Source organism: Neopsephotus bourkii, unplaced genomic scaffold (assembly GCF_033783945.1).
Source record: "Neopsephotus bourkii isolate Nb327-2 ecotype Australia unplaced genomic scaffold, CSIRO-AGI_Nbou_v1 NB_275, whole genome shotgun sequence".
Lineage (NCBI taxonomy): Eukaryota > Metazoa > Chordata > Aves > Psittaciformes > Psittacidae > Neopsephotus > Neopsephotus bourkii.
Genome location: NW_026900784.1, coordinates 948,824 through 955,092, shown reverse-complemented (window position 1 = coordinate 955,092; position 6,269 = coordinate 948,824). Strand labels below are relative to the sequence as shown.

The window sequence follows — 6,269 nt, the reverse complement described above, 5'->3', positions numbered from 1 at the left end:
ATACTGCTGGTTTAAAGTTGATAAATTGAAGATTAGAACATATACAGAGTTTTCAATAAATCATTCAGTCACGGTGTATTGAAGGATTTTTTTTTAAAGAGAGAATTAAATGCATTTTTAGAAAATATGTAACTTCTTAGAGCTACTCTGGAGTTGGAACAAAACAAGTTTTTTTATTTAAATTGTAATTTTTATGGATGCATTAGACTTGGAGCCAGAAAAAACATTTTTAACTGCTGAGATTTTACAGCCACTCTAGGGTTAGGAAAGAAAGCTGAAAAAATATTCTGCCTGGCAGATTTTTTAATGCTTCATTTAAAAATAAAATAATAAATAAAAAGTATGGTAACCCTTCCACCATCCCTAACCACTTCATCCAAGTGAAAGAGATGCCGTCCATTTCATCCCTTCCTGCCACAATGAGCCCAAATTCAGGACAACTTGTCTCGTGTGAAAACTGGTCTAGAACAGTGGTTAGCCTCTTTGTTTTACTGTAAGCCTCAGTTTCTTGTGTGTAAAATGGAGAAAAAAATGTTCTTTCTTCTGCTGATTTGCTTAGGTGTTTTGGGAGGCAAATAGGGGTATCCCTGTATCTTGTTTGTATAATGCCTTTTGAAGAGAAACCTTCTGAGATACCTGCTTTTGGACATTATTTGAGGGAATTAATGGAAGAATGAAAATCTCCTTCTGAAGGCTAAAATGTGATTGGTCATTTGCTTAATCAAGCAAATAAAAAGGGGTAATATCTTGATGTCTTAAGAGTAAACAGTCCTCCTCTCCGAGTAAAATTTTACACTGAAGAAAAGACCTAAAGAAAGTCCTAAGTAAACAGGATCTCCCAAATATCAACATGTTGGGAAAGCACTAGGCCTGACACAGTTCTTTGTGCATTGCTAAGAGAGAAACACATTCCGGACTCATGTATAACTGTGTCTCATGAGTCAGAGTTAAAAGAGGCTTTCCATGCACGTTTTTTTCATATTGAAATTCTTGCATGTGGAACCTTCAGAGCTGTGGGTGAAAGCATATCCTACTAATGAACATAACCTATATGAAAAGGTAGAAGAACAGGCATACCTTTTGTTTACGTGCACAAAGAGACTAATCTACTCAGATGAATAATGGTGTGCTGTTTTCCCTCACTTGTGCTGAAGTACTTGATTTTCACATGCAGTAAATCAGAAGTCTGGTATCTGCTCCTGCACTGTGCTCAATATAGGGTGGCTGAGGTTTGATTTCTGCATTAGAGCTCTTAGAGGCACTTTCTCCTGAACTGGGTGGTTTTGTCTGTAGCACAGGGTAAAAGGTTGTTCTCACAGTAAAATGTATAGCCCACAGAAGCAAAGAAAATAGGGCTGAAAAGGAGCAGAAAAATCTAAGCCATCTAATTCACTACCTTGCTTCCTGAGAAGATCAGTGTTTTCAAATTAACACCTCACCTGACTTTATCTGAAAATAAAAATAGTTACGCGCAAGGATGATTGTATTTTTCTCTCTCAGCTGTAAACCTTACTTCTGAGAAGTGGTACAGTCCATCAGCCCTCAGGATCTGAGGTCCACAGCAGGACATGAGGTAGTCCTTTCATCTGTCCATGTTTTTGTCTTGCACTTTCTATGCTGCAGAGAGTGCTGATCTCCTAGTCTTATCCTAGGTCTTATGTACATCATTCTTAATATTAATAATTAAGGTATGGTTTGTTTAATCCGTAGTCCTTAGTTTGGAACTATAGACCATATGCTGAATTCATAGTACAGCTTTCTGCAAAGTATCTGGAGACTTGGCTTGATGAGGTGCCAGACAACTTTGATGTGATGTTGCTAGATGTGTAGAAGTTGTCAGTCTGCACACATTTGCAAAGACAACACTTCTTCTCAGACATTCATTCATGAAATGAAAGTTTGCCATTTTGAAGGAAGAAAAAGAAAGTGAGGAAGCAATGGGCTATCATACACATTTTCATTCACATGCAACATTTTCTTTTGTTAATACTAAATGCGCCAGTGGAGTAAATTATTTGAGTTTCTCTTGCATGGTCAAAAATGCCTCATTGTTGCTACATGACTTAGCCTTCAAATTTAGACATTTAGAGGAAATTGAAAAACACTAACAACTGGAAAGATTTACTGAAAGACTGAAGACAACCAGAAAAATCAAAAGTGTGTGCTTTTAAAGCAGAATTTTTAGAGAAGGGTGAGATGATGTTTGTTGTGGGAGCACCAGAGAAAATGAGAGACCCATGGGTTTCACTTACAGTGTGACTGCTGCCTTGTGTTAAGACCTGCTGCAAATGCTGAACCCAGAATCTAGAGGAAATAGCAGTCTGGATCATGGGGGTGATGTATGTAGTTCTTAGGGGAAAAAAAAAAAAGAAAGTTTATAGGCAATAATACAGGAGAAAAGAAGAGAAACAGGACTCTAAAAGCAGCAGCAGCGGGGGGACAGGGGCAGTGTACTTTTAGGGCTACATATGAATGCTGTCTCCTTTGCGGTTTAAGTGCCAGAACTGCTCAGCTTTTCTTCATGGTTCTCACACCTATTCTGCTCATGAGACAACACTGTAATATCACCAGATGTAACCCAGATGGTACATATTAATTTATATATGGATGCTGGAAAATACATACATACTTTCCATTTGAAGTCTTTTAAGTATGATTTTTATATTCATTTGAAAATTGTTCATTTTTATTTGAGCCATAAGGCAGCCAAAATACAGCTCCCAGGTGAATGAACATTTATCTGTTCCACTCTGAATGATTCCAGGTTTCTGTAGTCTACTTTTGAAGGTGTGTGCTCATTTCAGAAATGATTCTCACTGGCTCAACAATGTGTTACTGTCAAACATCCATTATTATGCTGAATGGAAATGGTGGGGAGATAAATATAGAACATCTTTCATCTCATTTTCAATATTAACAACTGTTCCATAGGCTTGCTAGGAGACCCAAGTGTGTGACAAAGTAGAATGCCATGATTTAAACATTTAATTATTTTTCTGTGTCAAATTTGATTTAATAAGTAATGATAATTGGAGTCGGACATGATCTTTAGATAATCAAGCAATCGAGCCCACTCATTCTGCAGAGCAGGAAGAAGAAGTGGTGGTGGTGTTTGTCATAATAATCTATGCAACATAAAGTCTGGTATTTCCCCAGGGTTTTGAATCACTGAGAAAAGCTGATGAAAAAAGAAAATATACAACTAAAGGAAGAATATCAAAACAGCATCAAAGAATAAACTGTGCCTCTCTGTTGGTAGCACCCAGGTCCCTCCTTCCTTGCACCCTGTTTCTTTTCCTCTGCCTCCACCCCAAAACGGACACCATTTCTGAAATTGCATTTTCTAGTCTCAAAACTGGAATCCTAAGTGCTGTGTTTCTGCCACAGGTGGACCCTTTGTCCCAGATAGCAACAAGGAGTAAATAAGCAGTTAAAAATATCAGTAAGTAAATGCATTCATTTTTCAGCACTAACCCACAGAGCAGTCTGCTATTATTTCTGTTGTATAAAAGTGGGTATGCAGAAATGAAAGTAAAGCCAAAATGTGAGCTCTGTACACTTAAGACAACTGGAAAAGGTCTTTTCAGGCTACCTTTGCCATAATACTCATTATGCCACAAGACTGGAGAAAACCTTTCTGTGGGACAACCATATTTCCATCAACTTAGCAGTGGGGGTGGTGCAAGGGCACTGTGTCCCCAGACTGTTCAATGTGGGATGCTCATCCCACCTGCTCTCAACTTCTCCCACAAAGTCCTTCAAACTTCAGACCTAACCCCTTCCTTCCCACTGTCCATTCAAAGTTGCTTCATTCCTCCAGCTCCTCTCCCATTTTAGTAAGTCCATGCTTACTAAAACTGGCTGATTCTCTTTTCATAGCTAGTAGGTGAAAAAATCCATTCTTGTTTAAGACAATGTGAGACAAATAAGATGTATTAAAAAAATCAATGAGCTATGCATGTGGTTAACATGATTGCATCCGAATAAACAATGGATTGACAAATCACTCTTCTTACTTCAGGATGGAAAACACCACCTAGATCTTAGGCATAAACTTCTCTTATAAACATATTGTCCTGCTGTTATCTACCATAAAGACTGAAAAATATGCTGTTGGGTGCTATCAGAGAACTGTCACTGGGTTAGATGGGTTGTTAGTCTGATGAGACAGCAAAGTGCCTCTACTCCACCCCACCCATCCCCTGAGTAATCTCCTACAGAAATTACATTTAGCTACTTCCCATAAGTCCACTGCTATTTCCAGTTATTCTTTGAGTTCTTTCTGATCTGTGGCATTCACTATTTGCAGCATCCTTTCGGTAATGTCAAACTGCAGCCCAGTATTTCAGGTGTATTCACAAGCTACAGTCACATCTGGAGAAAGTACCAAGAGACTTCCCAGAAGTAGACAATTAATGACTATGAAGAGGACTGTAAGACATCCTGCTGTAGCAATGGCACACATTTGCCAGCAATCGTTGCCCAGTGCTTTGGAAACACTCTCATGTTATTCTGCTGCCTGTTAAATATCTTGGCATTTATCTCACAGCAGAGACCATTCGCCTGTGCCAGGGTTCTGTTCCATTGACAATGTCTCTTAATTGCCTTGTTTAAATAAACAAGACAAGATAATTAAGAGATAATGACAAAGAAATAGGATGTTAGTGATAATGGGTGGTAGATCCCTCTCCACTCTAACTTCTCTATCTAGAGCAACCCAGGCTCACAGCAACCTTCTGAGTTTTGAAAGGGGCCTTTTGTCCTTGCTGTTTGTCTGAATTAATCAGTAAAAGTGAAAAATTCTGGAGGAAAAATTCAGGACTGAGAATCTGAGAGTAATGGGTGAGGCAAAGATTTGGATATGTAGAAGGACGGACCCGCAGCACAAAGGAAAACAATTCTGCACGAAGGAAAACAATTCTGCACAAAGACCTGGCAGAAGGAACTGCCTGTCTGCTGGTTCGGTAGTCCTGGTAGTCCTGTATTTGCCAGCCTGACTCATTCTAATCCTGCTCCTGACCAAAGCTGTTTGGCCATGCAGCCTCTTTAAGAGATGGCCAGCAGAAATGCCTGCCTGCTGATGACAGCTACCTGTGCTGATATTGCACACATGCTTTTGGTGCTTCTGCTCATGCTTTACCTTGCTAGTCCCTCATGCTGAGGGCTAATCAGAAAGGATGCATTAATCCTTTGATCAAGGTATTGGGCAAAAATTAACTGACACAGGATATTCAGCTATTCAGAGCTAGGAACAGAGCAATTTTAAATTGTATTCATACACTTCTGACACTAATAAAATAGATTAGTGGTCCTTTCCGTAAATTATGGTGTTTCCTCAACTGGGGTGTCATGGTTTAAGCCCAGCCAGCAACCCAGAACCATGGAGCCGCTCGCTCACTCCCACCCCTTCTTCCCCCAGCTCCAGGAGGGATGGGGAGGAGAATCGAAAGAATGTAACTCCCACAGATTGAGATAAGAACAGTCCAGTAACTAACGTGCAGCACAAAACCACTACTGCTACCACCAATAATAATAATGGTAAGGGAAATAACAAGGGAAGAGAATACAACCATTCACCACCAGCTGACCGATACCCAGCCTAACTGAGCAGTGATCTAGCCCTTCCAGGTAACTGCCCCTACTGTATATAGTGGGCATGATGTGATGTGGTATGGAATACCTCTTTGGCTAGTTTGGGTGAGGTGTCCTGTCTCTGCTTCCTCCCAGCTTCCCCTCCTCTCTGGCAGAGCATGAGACTCAGAAAGTCCTTGGTCAGAGTAAACATTACTGAGCAACAACTAAAAACATTGGTGTTACCAGCGTTGTTCTCCTGCTGAAAGTCAAAACCACAGCACTGCACCAGCTACTAAGGAGAGAAATGACTGCTACTGCTGAACCCAGGACATGGGGCTAACAGTCAAAGGTACAAATCCCTAAAAAATTGATATGTAGAAGCCTGGGAGGTTTTTTTTCTGATTCAGCAATGAAGAGTGTAACATATGGATCTCGTTGTTCATCTGAGATTTTTGATTTATTTTGGTACTTATATATATATAGTTGACAATGACCAGTCCTGCATATGATAATGCCATTGTACATTTCATGGTATCAGAAAGGATTATTCTAACAGAAACACATAGCTAAAAGCCGAGTGAGTGTATGAAATGCTAAGCAAAGAGTGGTAGTGAAAGGAAAAAGAAGTTCCTTTGAACTTCTTTGAAGTTCCTGTTCTCTGTCCTGGCTTCCAGCTTGGCTATACACTTTGCTTC

General features: G+C 39.8%; 1 long non-coding RNA gene across 1 annotated transcript; it reads left to right on the top strand.

Annotated features, from left to right (window-relative positions):
* The first annotated feature begins 270 nt into the window (after positions 1-270).
* Positions 271-3,418, top strand: LOC133208700 (uncharacterized). Its single transcript, XR_009724490.1, has 4 exons — positions 271-473; positions 1,501-1,573; positions 3,157-3,251; positions 3,348-3,418. It is a non-coding gene; the product is annotated as an uncharacterized LOC133208700 (long non-coding RNA).
* The last annotated feature ends 2,851 nt before the right edge of the window (positions 3,419-6,269 follow it).